We start from the raw sequence: 22,257 nt of genomic DNA on the forward strand, positions 1-22,257 counted from the left end.
GGGAGGCAGAGGTTGCAGTGAGCTGAGATCATGCCACTGTACTCCAGCTGGGCAACAGAGCAAGACTCTGTCTCAAAAAAAAAAAAAAAGACATATCCAGTATATATTTTTTTTCTTGGAGAGAATGTCGGAGGAGAAGCTGTGAACTGAACCGTGGGAAATGTTCAAGCAGTGAGAGAGGACTGAGCAGAAAAACGGGGGATTATCAACAGGTCTTGGTAAATAATTAAATGCAGTGAAAGAGGGAGGAGTCAAAGATGGACATGGTTTGATCTTGGTGACTGAGAGGACAATGAAATCATTAAAAAGGGCAAAGGTATTTTGAAGATAATATGTTCTAGATGACGGGGAATATAAGGAGGGATCAGTGGCTCTAGAATAAAATTCAAAAATCCATCCTAGAGAAAGCATTCAAACCCTCTCTTGTCTGGCTGCAACCTACCTTATCAGTATTATTAACTTTGCCTCCTGTCTTGCTACCTACCTCTTGTCAGTCGGGACTCTTGATTGCATGTGAAAGAAAATCTCTCACTGGTTTAAGCAATAAAACAGATGCAAGAATTTACTGACTGGTTTAACGAAATTTCCAGAGGAATCTAATCCACATTTGTTTCTGGGCCTCAAACATGTCTTCAGGCCAAACCTCTGTCTTCAAATCTGCTTTTTTTCCATGTTGCCTTCTTTCTTAGAATTCACGTGTGGAAAGATGGCTCCAGGTCTCCATTCTCCAAGATTTAAACCCATTGGTAAAGAGGTAACACCCTTCTTAGGAACAGTAGTTTGCAATCGAGGATTAAACTCAAATATGCCTTCCCCTTGTGTCCTGTTCAGACCATATGGACTGAGAGTGGATAAATGATAGTTCTTCAAAGGAAATTATCGGAGTAGGGAATGAATGCTGAACAGGCAAAAATGTCGACCAAAATATCTTCTGCTATATGATGGGGTAAATCATGTTTTCCCACTCCTGAAAGAAAAATCTTTAGGTGAAGGATCAAGGATCTGAATAAGCGCTTCAGTTTGATGTTCTTTTCCCCAGAGCATACAGCAAGAATTGAAAATGTTTACTGAGGTGACTGTTACTTTAAAGCGAGGATTTTATGGCCAGAAAAGTGCATTTTTTGAAACAAGAAGATGGCTTTTATTTCAAATCCAAAGGGTATTCATTAAAACATAGGAATTACTAGGAATTAAGACTGTAAAGATCTCTTTTCCAGTAGAAGCACTGAAATGTGCTTTCTCATGTGGACCAAATGTGCCTTAACGCATCAAGGGAAGTAATTTCCTGAAGATTAGTAGTCACACGTTGTTCCAACGAGGAAATCCATGCAAATTAGAGTCCTGGTTTATTTCTGATGCTTCATTCCGCATCTTCCATTACACTGTCACTTAGTTTTTAATAAAAGGCCAGGGGAAAATCTCCAAATGAGCAAATAAATCCCGACCTCCTTTCGCTTCCCTCCTCCGGCCGAGGGCGCATGCCCTGTCTTCCCCAGGCCCACCCACCAAGAAGAAGCAACCCAAGCCGCGATCCTTCAGGAGATGGGAGAGGATGTTACTGGCGGTCCAGGCGCCTTTGCAACTCTTCTCTCCCAGCACCAGGAGAGGAAACGCGAGTGATGTCACTGGGGGAAAAAGTCTCCTGCCAACACCCGAAAAATCTAACCTGGCGTCGGCAGTGTTTTGCTTTGGAAGGGAGAGCGGGTTCCCTTTCTGGCCTCCGGATCCCTCATCCGGCAGGAAGCTCTCCCTCCTCCTCCTCGCCCCCGGCATACGGGGGGAAAGCCAAAGAGCCTCCAGGACCTAAGGCTAGCGCTCTGCCGGCCGGCCGCGCCCTCTACCCGACCAGGCCCCGCCTCCCCGGCTTTCTAGTAACCGGCGTAATTCCCGGCCGGGGCAGGGAACGGTGCGCCTGCAGAGCCAGGTTTCGGCCCAAGGGGAGCGGGAGTTTCTTCGGGCGTCCGGGATCCCCTGGCGCGGCTCCGTGCTGCCTAACGGGGCAAGTCGCATGCGCACCGAGCCGCGCCGGGGAAAGGGAGAGTGAGGGGAGGGGCGAGCGCAGAGCCTCCGCCGGCCGTCGGAGCCCGCGGGTTCGCTGACGACGCATGCGCCGGGAGGGGGCGCAATCACGGACTCGGCTTGCGGCTGCCGGTTTAAAAAAGGAAACCCCGGAGAGCGAGAGCGCGAAGGAAATCTGGCCGCCGCCGCGAGCGCTCCCGGTGAGAGGCGCCCGCCCGGTGGGCCCAGGGCCTGCCGTGCGCCCGTTGGCTTCCTCGGCGGCGCATGCGCGCTCCCGGGCTGGTGGAGGAGGGGAAGGGAGGGGGAGGAGGAGCTGGCCACAGGAGCGGCGAATTTTTTGGGGGGTGGGTGGGGGGCGCCACTCACAGCCCCAGGTGCTGCTGGAGGTGGGAGCCGCGGCGCCTCCTGAACACAGGCGGGGTAGTGGTTCCGAGTCATCGCAGCGGGAGACCTGGGTGGGGGAGGGAAGAAGCCGGAGCAGCCGCAAGCCACACGGTGAGGGCGCGGGGAAGGGGAGGGAGCGGGGGGCGGCGTGTGTGGGGCCGGGGGGCGGCGGCCAAGGGTGGGGAAGGCGGGAGCTGAAGCCCAAGTTTGGCGTCTCGTTCTAGTGCGTCTTTTCCCGGGACTTCGGGCCGAGGCCCGCCCTGCCTGAGAGGCCCTCTGGGACAGCTGGGGTTACCTGCGGGGCAGGGGCGGGAGTGGGGTGCACGGCGGGGCCGGGCGGCTTGAGGGCGCCAGGAGCTGCGGCCGATTCCAGCAGCTGGGAGGCGGGGAAAGCCGGGGACTGGGTGCCGAGAGAGCTTTCGCTGGGGACCCGCTAGGCCTTGTGACCCACTTTATTCCTGTCACCACTCGGGCACGTTTGGAGCAGCGCCCAATGGGGCGCCGGGGCGGCCAGCTCCTCCGGGGAACCCCCGCCCTCCCGGCGCCCGGCCCGCGTGCCGCGGTCCACAGTCCGAACGGCCGCCGTTGCCGGCCGCGGGCTGGTTCCGTTAGTGGTCGTGGTTCCGGGGTTCCGTCCCTGGGCAGCGCGCGGCTCTTAGCGTCTGACTCCAGCGACCGCGCGCGGGTTCGAGGGTTGGCGGCGAGGCGCTCGGTTTCTCTTCTTCCCTCCACCCGCGCTTCCCGTTCCCTGTCACCGCCGCTGGCGTTTGTAGATTTCTTTCCGCCAGTGAAGCTGGGTTTTCAGGAGTTGGCTCTGGCGCTCTGGCCCCTGGAGTGTAATTTCCTACACGCAGCGCCGCAGAGTTTATATTCTTTGAAAGTGCACCTTTGTAGAGGTCCTCTTGTTGGTGGTAGGTGAGCCTAATTCTGCAAGATAAAAGCCTCAGTCTCTGACCTGGCAGATGAAAGATCAAATCAGGTTGTGGTTTCCTGCTGTTAGAATGCCATGCTATTAGACTTTAAGGCTTTCTAGCCTTCTTTAAAAAATAAAAAATTTTTTACAGTGGAAGAAAAGCACAAGAAGTAAACTTTTACAGTCGTTGATTTGACTATAACGCTGATCCCCCCAAATCAAAGGTAATTTCACTTTGAAGATTGCGTTCTGATTTGTAGCTTTAAGCGATTAGAGGAGAAAATTGTGCAATATTCCCCTCTACCTGTTTGAAAATAAACATTCTTAAAAGGATGTAATTTAGATAATGACTTGCTTTCTCTGAAACTTATCCCTTGGGACACCTCAAATCTGATTGGTTTTCAAATCTTGGGGGAAGGAAATTAATTCTAGTGTTAAGTGGTTGGCTGAACAGAATGTCTTGAAAGGTTAGCCTGTAGCATTAGGAGAAATACCTAATGTGAACGACGAGTTAATGGGTGCAGCACACCAACATGGCACATGTATACATATGTGACAAACCTGCACTTCGTGCACATGTACCCTAGAACTTAAAGTATAATAATAAAGAAGTTAAAAAAAAAAAGTTAGCCTGAAGAAAGCAGACTGAAAATGTTCTAAAGCTGAGCATAATCAGTTATGAAAAAATAAGGAAGCTTTCTACGTACTAACATGGAAAGATCGCAAAAATTATGAAGTGAAAAAAGCAAGGTGTAGTAGTACTTTGTGAACAGTGTGTTACATCTTAAGGGCGAGGTGTAATAATACAAATTTATGTTTGCTCTTTATATAAAGAAATTATGGGAGGATTTAGAAAACTAGTAACAATAGAGGAGAGGGAGAAACAGTCTGAGCGAATGGTGGGAAATGAGATGTATTATGTGTATGTCTTCATGTTTTCACATTTTTGTGTATATTATGGACTCATGAACTGGATTAAACAAAAATCCTCCTCCCCAAATAATTTGTGTGATTTTTGTTGCCTAATTTATGGTGATTTGAGTCATTTTCAATATGATTGCTTTTCATATTTTTTAGGAAAATCAACTAAAAAGGAAGTTTGGGATACATTTTATGACTATTTACACTTTAATTTTTAAGATTGTAGAGGTCACAGGCATTTATCTTTTAAAGATGTTTAGTTATATCTTGCCTTGCTAAAATATATAATGACTGTTTACATTTGGCATTATGGCTGGATTATGCTGCTTTCAGAGTGTAGTTCGTGTTTCCCCCTCCTCTTTTTTTCAGGAGTCACAGATGGGTAAAATTTTACTTAACCCCAGAGTTTCATGACAAACGTGAGGAGGATGTGAACATTCCCTTAAAGTGCTAGTAAACTTGATTGTCCAGGTTAGTTTGCTTTTCAGGTTGGGAAACTTTTCTTTCTTTTGAGGAAATCAAACATGAACCCCAGTGAAATGTAAGTTGGGCTGTGTGTGTGTGTGTGTCTGGTTGTTTCTCATGAAAAAAGAGTGTACAAAATGAACATTTTTTTAGTACTGTGGATTGTTGAAAACCTGTTTAATGAGGTTAAGACTGCACAGGCAGCTGTTAGATGAGATATAATTTTGGGAGGGGACCCTCAAACTCCCCCTGGTGACTAATATTGTGTAATCAAAGTAGTGAATAGTGAGTAATGGATTGCAGTTGCTGTGGGCATTTTTGTAATATTACCAGTATTCCTTTTTATTTTGTAGGATAGTATACTTGTATTATTTCTGTTTGATATGTAGGTTTTTCTAATAGACTTATGCAAAGTGTCGCTTATTTTTCATTTGAATTCCATGTGGGTCCATTCAATCTTTTTAAAAAATGGAATTACATTTCAATTTTTTTTTTTTTTTTTTGGAGACGGAGTCTTGCTCTGTCACCAGGCCGGAGTGCAGTGGCACGATCTTGGCTCATTGCAACCTCCGCCTCCCAGTTTCAAGAGATTCTCCTGCCTCAGCCTCCCAAGTAGCTGGGACTCTTATTTTTAAAAGTACAGAAGTAAATTGATGGTCATAAAAAGTTAAAACAATACAGTGTATATATAATAAGTGACAACCCCTTTACATCCACTTCTAGCTCACATTCCTCCCCAGAGGAATCTGGAGAGCGCAGCTACTCTCACACCTTTGACTGAAGGGTAACACTACTAACACCACTGTATGATCTTCTAGATCTTTTTCTGTGCATTTGCAAATATGTCCTTTTCAGCCTTGAAAACGGAATCATCTTGAATGATCATCTGCTTTGCCATTTTGCCTCTAGTATGGGCTGTGTTATTACCTACAGGACAGGGACATGACTTGGAGCCTGTCAGAAAGCTTAACATGTGATATAGACCATAGGTCATACGCATCTTTTCACTAGTGAGGGGCCAATTGTTATGGAGGCATTTGCAGAGTTTGAAGGGAGGTCATACTGATGTGAGTTTTATCTGGTATAGATTTAATTCACTGTAAACTTCGAGCGGCCGAGGTGGGAGAACGGCTTGAGCTCAGGAGTTCAGGACCAGCCTGGGCAACATAGTGAGACCTCTTTGCTACAAAATTTTTTTAAAAAAAATTAGCCAGATGGGGTGGTGCGTGCCGTAGTTCCAGCTAATTGGGAGGCTGAGGTGGAAGGATCACTTGAACTCAGGAGTTCAGCCTTGGTGACAGAGTGACACCCTGTTTTAAACAAAACCCAAAAAGTGCTTGGATTCCATGAATTTTATAGGACTCTGTAGAGTCCAAGTTTTAGAGTTTTCTTTGGCTTTTGACTTGATCGATAGCCTATGGGTTAAACTTTGATTTTTTTTCCTTCTGTACTTGCTTGCAGACTCCTACGAAAGCCTCGTAGATTACAGCAGCCTCTTGAGCTCCTCTGAAGTGAACCTAAGCAGACTGTCCTTAACTAAGGGACACTGATACTGACTTGGATAAAATTTAGCTTTTGAAGGGAAAAGGAGAGAAGAGGCTCTTTGGTCTGGCTTTTGCTTAACTGACAACAAACAACTAATATGCACTACCCTCTCCTCCATCCATCCCTCTGGTTCTCTAATAGTTCCAGAGGGTTTGTTTTAAACCAGGTTACAAAGAATTACCAAAGCTTAATTCTTTTTAGCTGATAGAGTTTGCAAAAAGTTCAGAGTATTGATCAAGACTATTTACTATGGGAGATACCTAGAAAGATGCAGTATAATTGACCCTGCCTTCAGTGGTTTTGAAATCTAGTATGGTTAAAACAGTGTAGACATTATTATTAGTAGTATTATTATTATTGTTTGAGACAGAGTCTCGCTCTGTCACCCGGGCTGGAGTGCAGTGGCGTGATCTCAGCCCACTGCAACCTCCGCCTCCTTGGTTAAAGTGATTCTCCTGCCTCAGCCCCCCAAGAGTAGCTGGGATTACGGGTATCTGCCACCACACCCGGCTAATCTTTGTATTTTTAGTAGGCACGGTGTTTCTCCATGTTGGCGGACTGGTCTCAAATTGCTGACCTCAGGTGATCCGCCCACCTCGGCCTCCCAAAGTGCTGAGATTACAGGTGTGAGCCACCGTGCCCAACTGAAAAGCATAGACATTATAACACAAGGTAGAAAATGACAGATTTTATAAGAAAATTTCTGGGTTTTTTTTGTTTTTTTTTTTTTGGTTGGGGGAGAGGCATGGGGTTTTGAGGGAGAATATGTATCTCAACCTTTAAATTAGTTAAGAAAGGAAACTTAGCTCAGATCTTAGCTCTTGATAATGTAAGGAGTTGTTACGCTCTTTTATCAGGCATCTGTGAGACTGATAGCTGTTTCAGTAGTTTTTTTTTAAGCTTTCCCACTGGAAAGAACCATTTGATGTTTTATTTGATAATTATAATACAGCCTCTTTAATCATTTCAGGATTGCTAGAAAAATTAGGAAATTAAATCCTGTCAGTTAACTGTTGTCTACCATCAAATATGTCAGCCAGTGTTAATATTAAAAGAAAATTATTTCCTCTTATCTCAATCTTGAAGCATATATTTTACGTCACCTCTTCCCCACATTTTTACTTCTAGTGCTGTGTCAAATAAAGCATTTATTTACTGTGACTATTTTAATAAAACAACATTGTGGGGGAAAGTCAAAGTTCTGCATTGTAGCTAAACCTTTTGATGTTTATTTGTTTCCTTATAGTTTTTTACAGATGCATAAAGTAAAATATTTTTTAAGTTCCTTGTAGGCATTACACCAATGGCTGTTGCATTTTCTCCTTTTCTGAATCAAAAATTCTAGATGGAGTCGTATGAATTATTTATAGAACACTCAAGTGTCAGAGCAATGTAATTGTTACTAATTGACTATAATTACATAATGGCATTTATATTTACAGGTTGCTTTACAACCGTTTGTTAAAAGCCCTGTTAGGTGTAACTTCTGTGAAATAGGTGGATAAAGAGATTTCTGGTTTTTTCCATTTTTTTGATTATGCAAATGTTAAATTATTTAAACTTAGAGCCTCAACTGTGAGTTATTACTTTAGTTGGATATTTCACAGAGGTGTAATTCTGTTAATTTTAAGTCTTAGAAGTCTACAGAAATCACCTGTGAAAAATGAAATTTTATGAATTACTTTGTCTTTTAAAGTATGCTGTTTCGGATATAATTTGCTTTTCATTTTTCAGAAACATTTTCATTTTTTACATTAATAATGACGAATATTAAGTTTCTTTTTCAAAGAGGTCACATTCAGGTACTTAACATTTTTAATTCTCATCCCAAATAGTGGAAAACTGAATGTGAGGGCTATCTGGCTGTTACCCCATTTTTACCCCATTGATCCCCAGGGTTGATTCAGCTCATCTGGCTGGCTCGGCAGGTGTCCCCTTCCTCCCTCACCGCTCAATGTGCGTCCCTCCCGAAGCTGAAGCTGCGTGCTCGGTCGGTCGAAGAGGACGACCATCCCAAATAGAGGAGGACTGGTCTTGGGTCAAGGGTGTACGAGTAGCTGCGCTCCCCTGCTAGAACCTTCGAGCAAGCTCTCAAGGTCCAAATAGTGGAAAATGAAAGTACAGGTTGATTCATGTTGGCAGGTTTTGGTATTAAAAAAAAATTAAAAAGCACACGTGGGGGATATACCAATAAAGGTTAGACCATATGCCTAGCTAAGAACTTATCATTTGTATTAAAATATGGTTTAATGTAGAGAGTTGCCTTTCTCCCTTCCCCCCTCCCCTCCTCTCCCCTTGTCTCTTACCCCCAATTAAAAAATAGCACATCCCTAATGTAGAAAACTTGGGAAACACTAAGAAAGCATAGATTACATTTTAGGCCGGGCACAGTGGCTCACACCTGTAATCCCAGCACTTTGGGAGGCCGAGGTGGGTGGATCACTTGAGGTCAGGAGTTCGAGACCAGCCTGGCCAACATGGTGAAATCCTGTCTCTACTAAAAATACAAAAATTAGCGGGGCATGGTGGCGGGTGCCTGTAATCCCAGCTACTTGGGCGGCTAAGGCAGGAGAACCGCTTGAACCCAGGAGGCAGAGGTTGCAGTGAGCAGAGATCACACCGTTGCACTCCAGCCTGTGCGACAGATGAAGACTCAGTCTCAAAAAAAAAAAAAAAAAAATTAAAACAATATCATTGGATGTCATACCACCAAGAGTGCTGTTGTTAATCTTCTTGATTAGCTATCTGCTTCCTGCATTTTGTTGAGCCATTACGTAAGTATATGTATACTTATATGATGTTATGGGCTCATAATGCAGTCCACTGTAGTGCAAGCTGTTCAGTTAACAGTGAATCATCAACATATTTTCATGTCAGTATTTTTCTGCTCTGTGATTATTTTTAGTAGGTATGTAACATTCTCATCTCTGTAGTAATTTACTTATCAATATTCTGTTGGACATTGAAGTTGTTTTCAATTTTTAGAATAATAATACTGTCACTTCCCCATATCATGCATTTTGATACTGGCCTACCTACTATCAGTGATTTTTTTCTATTTTTGTTTCTCTGAAAATATCTCAATTTCACCCTTTTTTTTTTTTTTGAGACAAGGTCTCACTCTGGCACCCAGGCTGGAGTGTAGTGGTACGAACATGGCTCACTGTGGCCTCAACCTTTTGGGCTCAGGCAATCCTTCACCTCAGCCTCCTCAGTAGCTGGAACCACAGGCACATGCCACCATGCCCAGCTAATTTTTAAATTTTTTGTACAGGCAGGATCTTGTCATGTTGCCCCGGCTGTTCTTGAACTCCTGGGCTTAAGAGATCCCCTGACCTTGGCCTCCCAAAGTGCTGGGTATAGGTGTGAGCCACCATGCACAGCAGTTTCAGCTTTTTTGAAGTGGTTTTTGGTTTTGTTTTTGTTTTTTTTTTGAGACGGTCTTGTTCTGTTGCCTAGGCTGGAGTGCAGTGGTGTGATCTGAGCTCACTGCAGCTTCTGCCTCCTGGGTTCAAATGATTCTCATGCCACAGCCTCCTGAGTAGCTGGGATTACAGGCATGTGCTACCATATCCAGCTAAATTTTTTGTATTTTTAGTAGAGATAGGATTTTGCCATGTTGGCCATGTGGGTCTCCAAACTCATGGCCTCAAGTGATCTGCCCACCTTGGCCTCCCAAAGTGCTAGGATTACAGTCCTGAGCCACTGTGTCTGGCCTGAAGTGTGTTTTCACTGGCTATAAAGTTCTAAGTTGGTAGTTACTTTCTTTCAACACATTAAGAATGTTTGGTTGCTTTCTGTCTTCATTTCTTTTTATTGAAGTCAGCTACCAGTTTTATTGAAGGCAATATATTAGCTATATTCTTGCTGAGGATAATGTGTCTTTTATTTTTCTTTGGCTGCTTTTAAGACTCTCTGTCTTACTTTTAAAGCACTTTGACTATGATGTGTTCAGATGTGGTTTTCTTTGTCGCTTTCTGTTTATAGAGTTTTTGGAATCTGGCTGGATGCCTTTTAGTTTTGGAAAGTTCTGTTATCACCTTCTCATATATTCTGCCCCTTTTTTCTTTTTAGATCCTAATTACACATATATTAAACTTAATTATCATGTTCCACATGTTGAAAAAATTTTTTTTTTCTGTTTGGATATTTTCCATTGACCTGCCTTCCAGTATGCCAAAACTGTCTTCTCTTTTTTGTCAAAACTAATCTTTTATGTTCTTAATTTTACATTGTGGTTTTGAGTTTTAGAGTATTCCTTTGATCTTGTTTTATAGACTTGTAATAGACTCCAGTTCTCTTGAACATACTAATTATAGTTATTTAAATGCTTGTCTTTTCCAATATCGGCATCATCTATTGGTCTGTTTATCTTGTTTGTTTTTCTGTTGGTTATTGGGCCATATGGTTGTATTGTTCTGTCTCTTCACATGCCTGCTAAGTTTTCCAAGGAACTTATCCATTTCATTTAACTTGTTGCATTCATTGGCAAAAAGTTGCTTATAATACTCTATTATTGTTCTTTTAATATCTGTAGAAAGTGTAATGAGTCTAATATCTGTATAACCTGTAGAAATTTAGTATCATTCCCAATACTAGTAATTTGTCTCTGCTCCCCTTCTCCCTGATTAGTCTGGCTAGAAGTTTATTAAGTTTATTGAGGTTCTTGAAAAGTTAACTTTTAGTTTAATTGACTGCCTGTAGTTTTCTTATTTCTGCCCTGGTCTTTATTTCCTTTCCTCAGCTTACTTTTGGGTTTAATTTGTTTTCTTTTTCTGGTTTCTTAAGATAGAAGCTGAGGTCATTGATTTGTGACCTTTTTTCTTTTCTAATGTAAGCATGCTATAAACTTCCCTTTAATTGTTTATAATTTATTTATTTGTTTTTTGAGACAAGGTCTCACTACTGCTCAGGCAGTACAGTGGCGTGATCATGGCCCATTGCAGCCTTGACCTCTCAGGCTCAAGTGATCCTCCCACCTCGGCCTTCTGAGTAGCTGGGACTGCAGGCATGTGCCACCATGCCTGGCTAATTTTTTATTTTTATTTTTTTGAGACTGGGTCTCACTCCGTTCCCTAGGCTTGAGTGCAGTGGCACAATCATGGCTCACCACAGCGTTGACATCTCAGGCTCAAGAGAACCTCCCACCACAGTCTATTAAGTTTTCAAATATTTGAGGATTTTCCAGAGATCATTGTTATTTTTAATTTAATTCCATTGTAATGAGATAATTTTAAATTTATTCGGATTTATTTTATGGCCTAGAGTATATTCTATCATGGTAAGTGTTCTTCATGTGCAGTTGAAAAGAATGTGTGTTTTTTTGTTAGGTGGAGTGTTTTACAAATGTCAGTTAGGTCAAGTCTGTTGACTGTTTTGTTTATGCCTCATAATTTTTGATTGAATGCCAGGCATTGTGTAGTAAAAAAATTAAGTAAGCATTACCAGGTAATGGTACATTTTGCCAGGTTGGGAGCGGGGTTGGGGAAGGGGAAGTTCATTTTCTATGCAGATAGACTAGGGAGCTGTATTAGTCTGTTTGCATTACTGTAAAAGAATACCTGAGACTGGGTAATTTATAAAGAAAAGAAGCTTAATTGGCTTACGGTTCTCCAAAGTGTATAGGAAGCATGGTGCTGGCATCTGCTTATAGTGCGGCTTAGTAAGTTTCTAGTCATAGCTGAAAGTGAAGGGAGAGCAGGTGCATCACATGGCAAGAGTGGGAGCAAGAGAGCAAGGTGGGGCAGGTCCCAGACTTTTCAACAACCAGATCTTGTGTGAACTCACTTATTACTGAGGAGATGGTACTAAACCATTCATGAGGGATCTGCCCCCATGATCCGATTGCCTCCTACTGGGCCCAACTTCCAGCATTGGGAATTACATTTACATTTCATCATGAGATTTGGAGGGGACAAACATCCAACCCGTATCAGGAGCCCATCATCTTAAATTATGTGGAGGCTGGGTTGCTATTTTAATAGTTTGCTATCCTTATTTTTCCTTGTTTTTTCAGATGTTGTCTTCTAAGGCTTTCATTTCAAAGCCTGTTGGTCTTGTCCCTTGATCAATGCCAAAGGTAGGAAATTGCACTTTGCTTTTCAAAGTTTTTTAGTTAACCTTGCAGCCTTTTACCCTGCACGGTTTTAAAATTCAGCAAATATGCTGAGGGGAGATACCAGCTTTAAGCTTGAGGTCCTTGCGCGAATCTTTTTAGGAGAATTAGTCTCCTGGTTTTGTTATTCCAGCCCTGTGTGAACACCAAAAGCTGTCCTGGCTTCTGTGTTCCTCAGCAACAATATTTTACACAGGTCAGGCCTCAGTTTTCAGCCTCTAGCCCAAGCAATAATTAGGAAATACTCCCAGGGAAAAGACAGATGCTGGTCATCTAAATACCCTTAAAATATTCTCCCCATCTCTGAGGTGGAGGTTGCAGTGAGCCAAGATCGTGCCACTGCACTCCAGCCTGGGTGACGGAGCAAGACTCCATCTCAAAAAAAAAAAAAAAAAAAAGATTCTCTCATCACTGGAATTTTAGACCTTCTTCTTTCCCATGCTTTCACAGCTCTTCACTGCCTTTAAAAATATGATTTTTATAATTTATTTAGCTTTTTAAGTTGTTCTTAGCAAGAATATTGGCCTGCTTCAAACTAGTTCATTTTACCTAAGTGCAGACAATTTCCTATTATTATTGTTGTCATTTATTTTTGCAGAGATAGGATCCGACTTTGTTGCCCAGGCTGGTCTTGAACTCCTGGGCTTAAGTGATCCTCCTCCTTTGACCTTCCAAAGTACTAGGATTACAGGCATGAGCCACTTTAGCTGGCCCCTGTTATTTTTTAAAGGTATGCAGAATACTCTATGAGCTGTTTTATGTAGTGTTCTTTAGGTATTTTGTTGTTGGGTTCCAGTTTTTGATGTATATTTTTTAAAATTGATTTTTATTGGGGTATAATGTATTTATATTAAAATCTGCCCAATTTAAGTATGCAGATTAGGTTTTGACAAACCTAAACATTCTTGTAATCACCACAATCAAGAAGCAAAAAAAAATTTTTTTATACTGATACGAGGTCTTGCTGTATTGACCAGGTTGAAGTGTAGTGGCAATATAGCGAGGCCTTTGGCTCTCCAAAAAAATAGAAAAAAATTAGCCAGACATGGTGGCATGCCCTTGTGATCCTAGCTACTCGGGAGGCTGAGATGGGAGGATTGCTTGAGCCCAGGAGGTTGAGGTTGCAGTGAGCCATCGACTGTGCTGCTGGACTCCAGCTTGGATGATAGAGCAAGACTGTCTCAAAAAAAAAAAAAAAAAAAAAAATTGTTACTTTATACAGAAAAGGCTGCTGGGATTTTGTTTAGGGTTGTATTGATTCTATAGATTAATTTAAAGAAAATTGATAGCAACATTGAGTCCTTTGATCCTTGAACACAATATACCTCTCCATTCATTTAGGCCTTTCGTTTTTCTCAGTAGTGCTTTAAAGTCTTTTAGTATACCTTTAATGGTGGTCTTCATCTTGTTCATTCAGCAGGTATTTATTGAGCATTCTGCTCTGTGCCAGGTACTATTCTATTTGCTGGGGAACAAAGCCCTGCGTTCAGGGAGCTTATGTTCTAACTGAGGAAACCAGATGAGAAACTAGTGAGTTAAATATATGCTAGATGGATATTTGTATTGTAGAGAAAACCAAATCAAGGTGTAGGGGATTAGAGTCTATTAGCATGTGAGGATAGAATGGATATCTTAGTTTTGGCTACTATAACAAAAATACCCAGGAGTATTAGATTCTGCAGTACAACAGCATATAGACTGCTGTTGAATTTGGTTTGCTAGTATTTTTTTAAGAGTAAAAAAATCAGTATTCATTAGGTTTATTGCTGTAGCTTTCTTTTTTTGTGATATCTTTGTTCGGTTTTGATATCAGGGTAATGCTGGCCTTTTAGAATGAGTTTGGAAATGTTCACTCACATTTAGTTCTTTGGAAGAGTTTGAGGAGGATTGGCTTGGTGATAGTTGAGAGTAGAATAAGCACTCGTTTCAAGTTTGGTATTGTTCCACTGATGCTCTACTTGACTCGCTGCATATTACAATTGTAATTATTAATTACTTCAGTGCTGTTAATCATAGGGTAGTACAAGCTAGATTAAATGGCAAACAAATGTACAAAACATTTTATTACTATTGGGTTCTTTATACATGAATGTTTTAAGACACAGGCAAAAAGGAAGACATCGAGAGTTTACTGAAAAGCAAAAGTTTTGTAGTGTGTCTTGAATTTAGTAAACAAGTATCCACTCTCCTGCATCTTAAACAAGCACTTTGTTTTTGTTTTGTTTTTTTGAGATGGAGTCTCACTCTGTTGCCCAGGCTGGAGTGTAGTGGTGCGATCTTGGATTAATGCAACCTCTGCCTTCCAGGTTCAAGCTATTCTCCTGCCTCAGCCTCCCAAGTAGCTGGGATTACAGGCGTGTGCCACCACGCCTGGCTAATTTTTGTTATTAGTAGAAACAGGGTTTCACCATGTTGGCCAAGCTGGTCTCAAACTCTTGACCTCAGGTGATCCACCTGCCTCAGCCTCCCAAAGTGCTGGGATTACAGGCATGAGCCACCATGCCTGGCCTTAAGCACTTTTTCACCGATTTACGAACAATCACAAAAATCTTTAGTCAGTGAAATGATTTAAATTACTTTCTAGGCAGAAAAATATTCTAATATGTATCTAAAATACTTAATTAAAAAGTGTTGAAAAAATATTTGGAGATCAAAACTTTTAGGTCATCATAAAATAAATTAGTAACATCGTATTTTGGCTTCATTCTTTGGCATGTGGATATTCAGTTTTCCCAACACTGTTGTAGAGACTTTTTTTCTTCACTGGGTAGTCTTGGCACCCTTGTCGCAAGTCATTTGGTGGTATGTGCAAGGGTTTATTTCTGTTCTGTTCCATTGGTCTGTAGCTCTGTATTTATGTCAGTACCACACTGTCTTGATTACTGTTGCTTTGTAGTGTCTTTTGAAATAAGAAACTATGAGGCCTCCAAATTTTTGTTGGTTTTTCAAGACTGGTTTGGCTACTTGGGGGTCCCTTGAGATTCTGTATGAATTTTAGGATGGTTTTGTTTCTATTTCTGCAAAAAAAAAATGTCATTGAGAATTTGACAGGTATTACATTGAATCTGTAGATTGCTTTAGGTAGTATGGACATTTTAACAGTATTAACTAAGTTTAAAAACATGGAATGTTTTTCCATTTATTTGTATTCTCTCTTTGATTTCTTTTAGCAATGTTTTGTAGTTTTCAGAATACAAGTCTTTTATCTCCTTGGTTAAGTTTATTCCTAGTATTTTTATCCACTCTACCCCCTCCACCCGGCCCCTTTTCTTTTTTTAAAGAGATAGGGTCTCTGTCACCTAGGCTGGAGTTCAGTGGCACAATCATGGCTCACTGTGACCTTGAACTCCTGGGCTCAAATGATCCTCGGCCTCAGCCCCCCAAGAAGCTGGGACTAAAAGTATATGCTTCCACGCTCGGCTAATTTTTTGATATTTTTATAGAGAGATAAGGTCTCAAATTCCTGGCTTCAAGCAGTCCTCCCACCTTGGCCTCCCAAAGTGCTAGGATTACAGGTTTGAGCCACCATCCATGGTTTGCCTTTCCTCTTTTGATACTATAGTAAATTGGAATTTTTTTTTTAATTTTCCTTTCCAGTTGGTCATTTTTGGTATCTAGAAATGCAACTGATTTTTGTGTATTGATTTCGGATCCTGAAAAGTACTAACAGTTTTTTTGTGGATTCTTCTTTAGGGCTTTCTGCATATAAATCATGTCATCTGTATACAGAGATAATTTTCTTTCTTATTTGAGTGCCTTCTATTTATTCTTCTTGCCTAATTGCTCTATCTAGGACTTCTGGTACTGTGTTGAATAGAAGTGATGAGAGTGGGCATCCTTGACTTGCTCCTAATCCTGGAAGAAGTGTTCAGTCTTTTACCATTGAATAGGATGTTAGCTGTGGGATAGTCATATATGGTGTTTATTATGTTGAGGTAGTTTCCTTCTATTCTTCATTTATTGAGTGTTTTTATCATGAAAGAGTGTTGAATCTTGACAAATGCTTTTGTTTATCAATTGGAATCATGTGGTTTCTGTGCTTCATTCTATTAATGTGGTATATTACCCTAATTGATTTTTGTATGTTGAACCATCCTTGAATTTCTGGTATAAATCCCACTTGGTCATGGTATATAATCCTTCTAATGTGCTGTTGAATTTGGTTTGCTGGGGTTTGTTTTTTTTTTTTTGAAGATGTAAAAAATCACTATTCATTATGATTATTACTGTGGTTTTCTTTTCTTGTGGTATCTTTGTCTGGTTTTGATATTGGGGTAATGGTGGCCTTTTAGAATGAGTTTGGAAATGTTCTCTCCTATTTTAGTTCCTGGGAAGAGTTTGAGGAGGATTGGGTTAATTCCTTTTTTTTTTTTTTTTTTTTGAGATGAAGTCTTGCTCTGTCGCCAGGCTAGAATGCAGTGGTGTGATCTTGACTCACTACAACCTCCACCTCCTGGGTTCAAGTGATTCTCCTGCCTCAGCTTCCAGAGTAGCTGGGACTGCAGGCGCATACCACCGCGCCCAGCTAATTATTGTAGTTTTAGTAGAGACGGGGTTTCACCATGTTGGCCAGGATGGTCTCGATCTGTTGACCTTGTGACCCACCCTTCTTGGCCTCCCAAAGTGCTGGGATTACAGATATAAGCCACCATGCCTGGCCTGGTTAATTCTTTTAAATGATTGATAGAATTCTCCAGTAAAGCCTCCTAGGCTTTTTTTGTTGTTGTTGAGATCTGCTTTTATTTCTTGATATACTAAATTCAAATTATATCTGTTGACTCACTGCTAAGAAAGATGAGGATTTAGCTCACTTACACTTTACTTAATTATAGTGCTAGGGCTATTTTTTTTTTCTATGGGTCTAAAGTCATAATGCTAGTGGAACTCAAGAAATAAAATATTTACTTATTTCTTCTTGTACTTCATCAGTTTTTTGAAATCATGCCACTAGATTGCTTTATATTCTAGATGACTTTTTGTTCATCTTTTCCTTTTGTTCGTCTTTTTCTTTGTAATTGTCTTTTTTTCTTGATAGAGAAATATATACCTTTATCATATTCTCAGATGTTTTTCCTGCTTGGATCATAATATCTATTAACTGTTAGGTGGAATGCATTTTCCTGGAGATATCACTCTTAGAGCCCTCCTACTTCCTGCTTCAGTCTTGACAGGTTGGAAGCTGCTGTATATATATCATTCTGAGATATTCCATGTCTGCATTTCTGGTTGGATTTACTGTTTCTTAGATACTACATCTTCCTCTTTTATGGCATTCTTCCTTTTTTAGCTGGAATGTATTTACTCTTTTTTTTTTTTTTTGCGATGGAGTCTTGCACTTTTTCCCAGGCTGGAGTGCAGGGGCACAGTCTCGGCTCACTGCAACCTCCACCTCCTGGGTTCAGCTGATTCTTCTGCTTCAACCTCCGCAGTAGATGGGATTACAGGCGTTTGCCATCATGCCTTGTTAATTTTTGTATTTTTAATAGAGACAGGGTTTCACCATGTTGGCCAGGTTGGTCTTAAACACCTGATCTCAAGTGATCCACCCTCCTCCGCCTCCCAAAGTGCTGGGATTATAGGCATGAGCCACTGCATCCTGCTTTGAATGTATTTTAAATTAACTTCAGTATACAGAGTACTTACAATGTAAATATTGTGAATTCTTGCATGTCTGAAAATAGCTTTGGCCTGGGTCATAATTGCTTGATAGTTTGGCTGGGTGTAGAAATTTACATTCAAATTAATTTTCTCTTACAACTTAGAGGTTTTTGCTCTATTCTGTTAAGCATCAAGATGGTAAGATGTCTGATGCCACTCTGTCTTGTTATTTTCTAAATGATCCTTTCCCTCACTCACAAAGATAAGCTTTAGTATCTTATCTTTGTCCTTTGTGGTTGTGGAATTTTATAATTATGTGTTTAGATATGAATTGTTTATGTCATTCTTTGCTGGACTCAGTAGGTTCTTTCAGTTGAAATGCAAGTGCCTCCCTTCAGTTACGGAAAATGTTCTTTTATTATTTCCTTGGTAATATTTCTTAGTCTGTGTTTGCCCATTTTGGGATACTTACTAGCAGAATATTGGCTTTCTTGATTGATCCTCATTTCTTTATCTCTTTTCTCAAGTTTTCTTTTTTATTCTGTATTTTGACAGATGTTTTCAATTGTATGTTTCTGACCTGCGAATGTTTATAAATTGTTAATGAGTAGCTTTTGCTTATTTTCTGCTGGTATCATTTCAAGAGACAGCAGAGGATAGTAGCTAAAAGCATTCACAATGGAACCAGACTGCCAGACTGTGTGGGTTTAGATTCGAGCTCCACAACTTCAAAACCATGATCATGGGCAAATGATTAATCTCTTTGTCCTCAGTTTCTAGTCTACAAAATGAGGATAATAATACCTACCTTGTGAGTAAAGGAGTTCATATTTGTTAAGCATTTGTAACAGTTCTTGGCATAGTGGACTCTTGTATTACTAATTGTTAAATATACCTATTTTTGTTTAATTGAATGCGGTATCTTCAGTAGTCCTTTGAGAATATTTTGTTCTATTTTGAGATTTCTTCTATGTCCTGAATAAACTATGATTTTTTTTGAAGTCAGTTTGATCTATTTATTTGTCTTGGTCTGGGCGGGACATAGTGGCTCATGCCTTTAATAACGGTACTTTGGGAGGCTAAGGTGGGAGGATTGCTTGAAGCTAGGAGTTTGAGACTAGCCTAGGCAACATAATGAGACCCCATCTCTACAAGAAAATTAAAATATTAGTTGAGCATGGTCATGCATGTCTATAGTCCTAGCTACTTGGGAGGCTGAGGCAGGAAGATCACTTGAGCTCAGGAGTTCGAGGCTGCAGTAAGCCATGATTGTGTCACTGCACTCCTGCCTGGGCAACAAAGTAAGACTGTCTCTTTTAAAAACTAAAAAAATAGATAATATCTTTATCTTGGTCTTTTTCTAGCTGTTAATTTCTTCTTGTATGTCTGGGGATCCTTATTGTTAGTTCATGGTTCTTGCTAAAGGACCATCTTGATTATATTAGGTACTGCTGTTGGTTTCTTGTATTGTAGTCGTGGACTTGTTTTCTAATTGCTATCTTGGAATGAGAAGTCTGTTTGGCAACTCTTTGTACATATACATAGTTGGAGCATCTCTTGTTTGCTGGCAAGTTAGGTTTAGGGCAAAAGATCAGGGAACCTGTTTTTAGGCTTAGGAGCTTTCCAGTTGCCATATAGAAATGGGCTCTACAGATACTGACATTCACACCAGAAGACCCAGTTTCTTTCTGTTCAGTTTGTTAACTGTCTTTAGGAAAAAAAAGAGTATTTCACTTTTTGTACCTACAGGTGACACTGGCCCTTGCTTAGTCATTGAGGGGAGCCTAGAATCTCTGAAAGATTGACTTAGACCTCCACTGTAGTCGTTTCTTTTTTTTTTTTTTTTTTTTTTTTTTTTTTGAGACAGAGTCTCGCTCTGTCGCCCAGGCTGGAGTGCAGTGGCGCGATCTCGGCTCACTGCAAGCTCCGCCTCCTGGGTTCACACCATTCTCCTGCCTCAGCCTCCCGAGTAGCTGGGACTACAGGCGCCCGCCAACACGCCCGGCTAATTTTCTGTATTTTTAGTAGAGACGGGGTTCTAATTTTCTGTATTTTTAGTAGAGACGGGGTTTCACCGTGGTAGCCAGGATGGTCTCGATCGGCTGACCTCATGATCCGCCCGCCTCAGCCTCCCAAAGTGCTGGGATTACAGGCTTGAGCCACCGCGCCCGGCCACACTGTAGTCCTTTCATGTGTAGATTTTGGGCTGTGCTTCACTTAGTTCTGTTTAAACTTAACACACTTGGGTCCGCTTTCTGTTCTCCAGAAATCTATTGTAAACACTTTCTCTCTGTTCTTTTCATTGTCCTATAGATTTATTCTTTTTTGTTTGTTTTTATGTGCTCATCTGCACAGACTTCCTGCATGGAGGGGCGGCAAACATGAGTGTTTATCACCATCATCATCTCATTCACTCCCCAGGTTTCTTTAAAATAAGGCATTGGGGGGGGATGAAAGAAATAGTCATTTCACCCCTAAATACTTCAGTATATTTAATTAATTAATTTTTTTTTTTTTTTTGAGGTGGAGTTTTGCTCTTGTTTCCCAGGCTGGAGTGCAATGGCATGATCTCGGCTCACTGCAACCTCTGCCTCCTGGGTTCAAGCGATTCTCCTGCCTCAGCCTCCCAAGTAGCTGGGATTACAGGCATGCACCACCAGGCCTGGCTAATTTTGTATTTTTAGTAGAGATGGAGTTTCACTCTATTGGTCAGGCTGGTCTCGAACTCCTGACCTTAGGTGATCCACCCACCTCAGCCTCCCAAAGTGCTGGGATTACAGGCTTTAGCCACTGCCCTTGGCCTCAATATATTTATTTTAAAACATAGGATTTATTTATTTATTATTTTTTTTTTTGAGAGACAGGGTCTTGCTGTGTTGCTCAGGCTGGAGTGCAGTAGCCCAGTCACAGCTCACTGCAGCCTTGAACTGGGCTCAAGTGATCTTCCGAAAGTACTGAGATAATAGGCATGTGCCACCATGCCCAGCTAATTTTTTAAATTTTACAGTAGAGATGAGATCTCGCTATGTTGCCAAGGCTGTTTTCGATTTCCTGGCCTCAACTGATCCTCTCACTTAGGCCTCCCAAAGTGCTGGGATTACAGGTGTGAGCCACCACACCCAGCTGATATTTTCTTTCATAATCTCAGTATCATTACCACACCTAACAAAATTAACAATACTTCTTAATATAAAACACCTAGTTCACATTCAGCTTTTTCAAAAATGCCTTTTTGTTGCTTTATTTGAATCAGGTACATACCTCCCAGTTATGTTTTTTTTAGTCTTTTAAAATTTTTATTTTCTCATTTTCAGTCATGCCTATATAATGATTGAATCTTTTTTTAAAAAAGGTATTCTTTGGGAGAGGAATGACATCAGTTTGTAGATCACCTTTGATAGAAAATATGTGGGCAAGCTATGTGTTGTATAGTTTTGTTCTCTCTAATATCCTAAGAAAGCAAAATCTGCCCCAAACATGCTTTTGTTTTTACAGGATGTTTTAAACATATACAACAGTATATAGAATAGTAAAATGAACTCCTATGTACCCATCACCTACTTTTAGTGATTTATTTACTCAACACCTCTTGTTTCATCTATACCTTAATCTCCTTACCCTCTTCTAATATTATTTTGAAGTATATTCCACATATTATTTATCTGTTAATATTTTAAAGTATATTTCTAAATATGATTACCACAGTAAAGACTCCCAAGTCTTTTTACCCTCCATGTTGAAGGAACTGGGTCAATTTTTCTTTATAACGTTTCACATTCTGCATTTTCTTATTCCTTTTGATGTCATTTTACTTATTGCTTTCCTGTATTCATGTAACTGGAAATTGGATGTGAAGCAGTGTTTCTCAACCCTTTTTTTTTTTAATTTTTGCCTCCTTATGGAGTTTTTAGAGCTTTTTTTTTTTTTTTTTTTTTGAGACGGAGTCTCACTCTGTCACCCAGGTTGGAGTGCAGTGGTATGATCTCGGCTCACTGCAAGCTCCGCCTCCCAGATTCACGCCATTCTCTTGCCTCAGCCTCCCGAGTAGCTGGGACTGCAGGTGCCTGCCACTTTGCCCGGCTAATTTTTTGTATTTTTAGTAGAGACGGGGTTTCACCATGTTAGCCAGGATGGTCTCGATCTCCTGACCTCATGATCCGACCACCTCGACCTCCCAAAGTGCTGGGATTACAGGTGTGAGCCACTGTGCCCGGCCTAGAGATTTTTTTTTCCTTATTGTCTACACTGTACCTTTTCCCCAGACCTGGGGGCAGACACAGTAGTGTGATTTGGAGGA

At 41.0% G+C, this 22,257-nt stretch overlaps 1 protein-coding gene across 12 annotated transcripts in view; it reads left to right on the forward strand.

Moving 5' to 3' along the window:
* The first annotated feature begins 1,848 nt into the window (after window positions 1–1,848).
* The window catches only part of CLOCK (clock circadian regulator), a 121,780-nt gene continuing 101,371 nt past the window's right edge, over window positions 1,849–22,257 (forward strand). For 3 of the 12 annotated variants that reach the window (XM_063610436.1, XM_063610437.1, XM_063610439.1), the window contains exon 1: window positions 1,869–2,219. The gene's annotated coding sequence lies outside the window, so the exon portion shown is untranslated. Of the gene's footprint in view, window positions 2,515–2,944; window positions 3,541–4,606; window positions 4,709–22,257 lie in introns of those variants that run through there. The other 9 variants (XR_010113871.1, XM_063610442.1, XM_063610434.1 and 6 more) reach the window with 7 other exon arrangements.

The sequence above is a fragment of the Symphalangus syndactylus genome, chromosome 10 (assembly GCF_028878055.3).
Source record: "Symphalangus syndactylus isolate Jambi chromosome 10, NHGRI_mSymSyn1-v2.1_pri, whole genome shotgun sequence".
In the NCBI taxonomy this organism is placed as follows: domain Eukaryota; kingdom Metazoa; phylum Chordata; class Mammalia; order Primates; family Hylobatidae; genus Symphalangus; species Symphalangus syndactylus.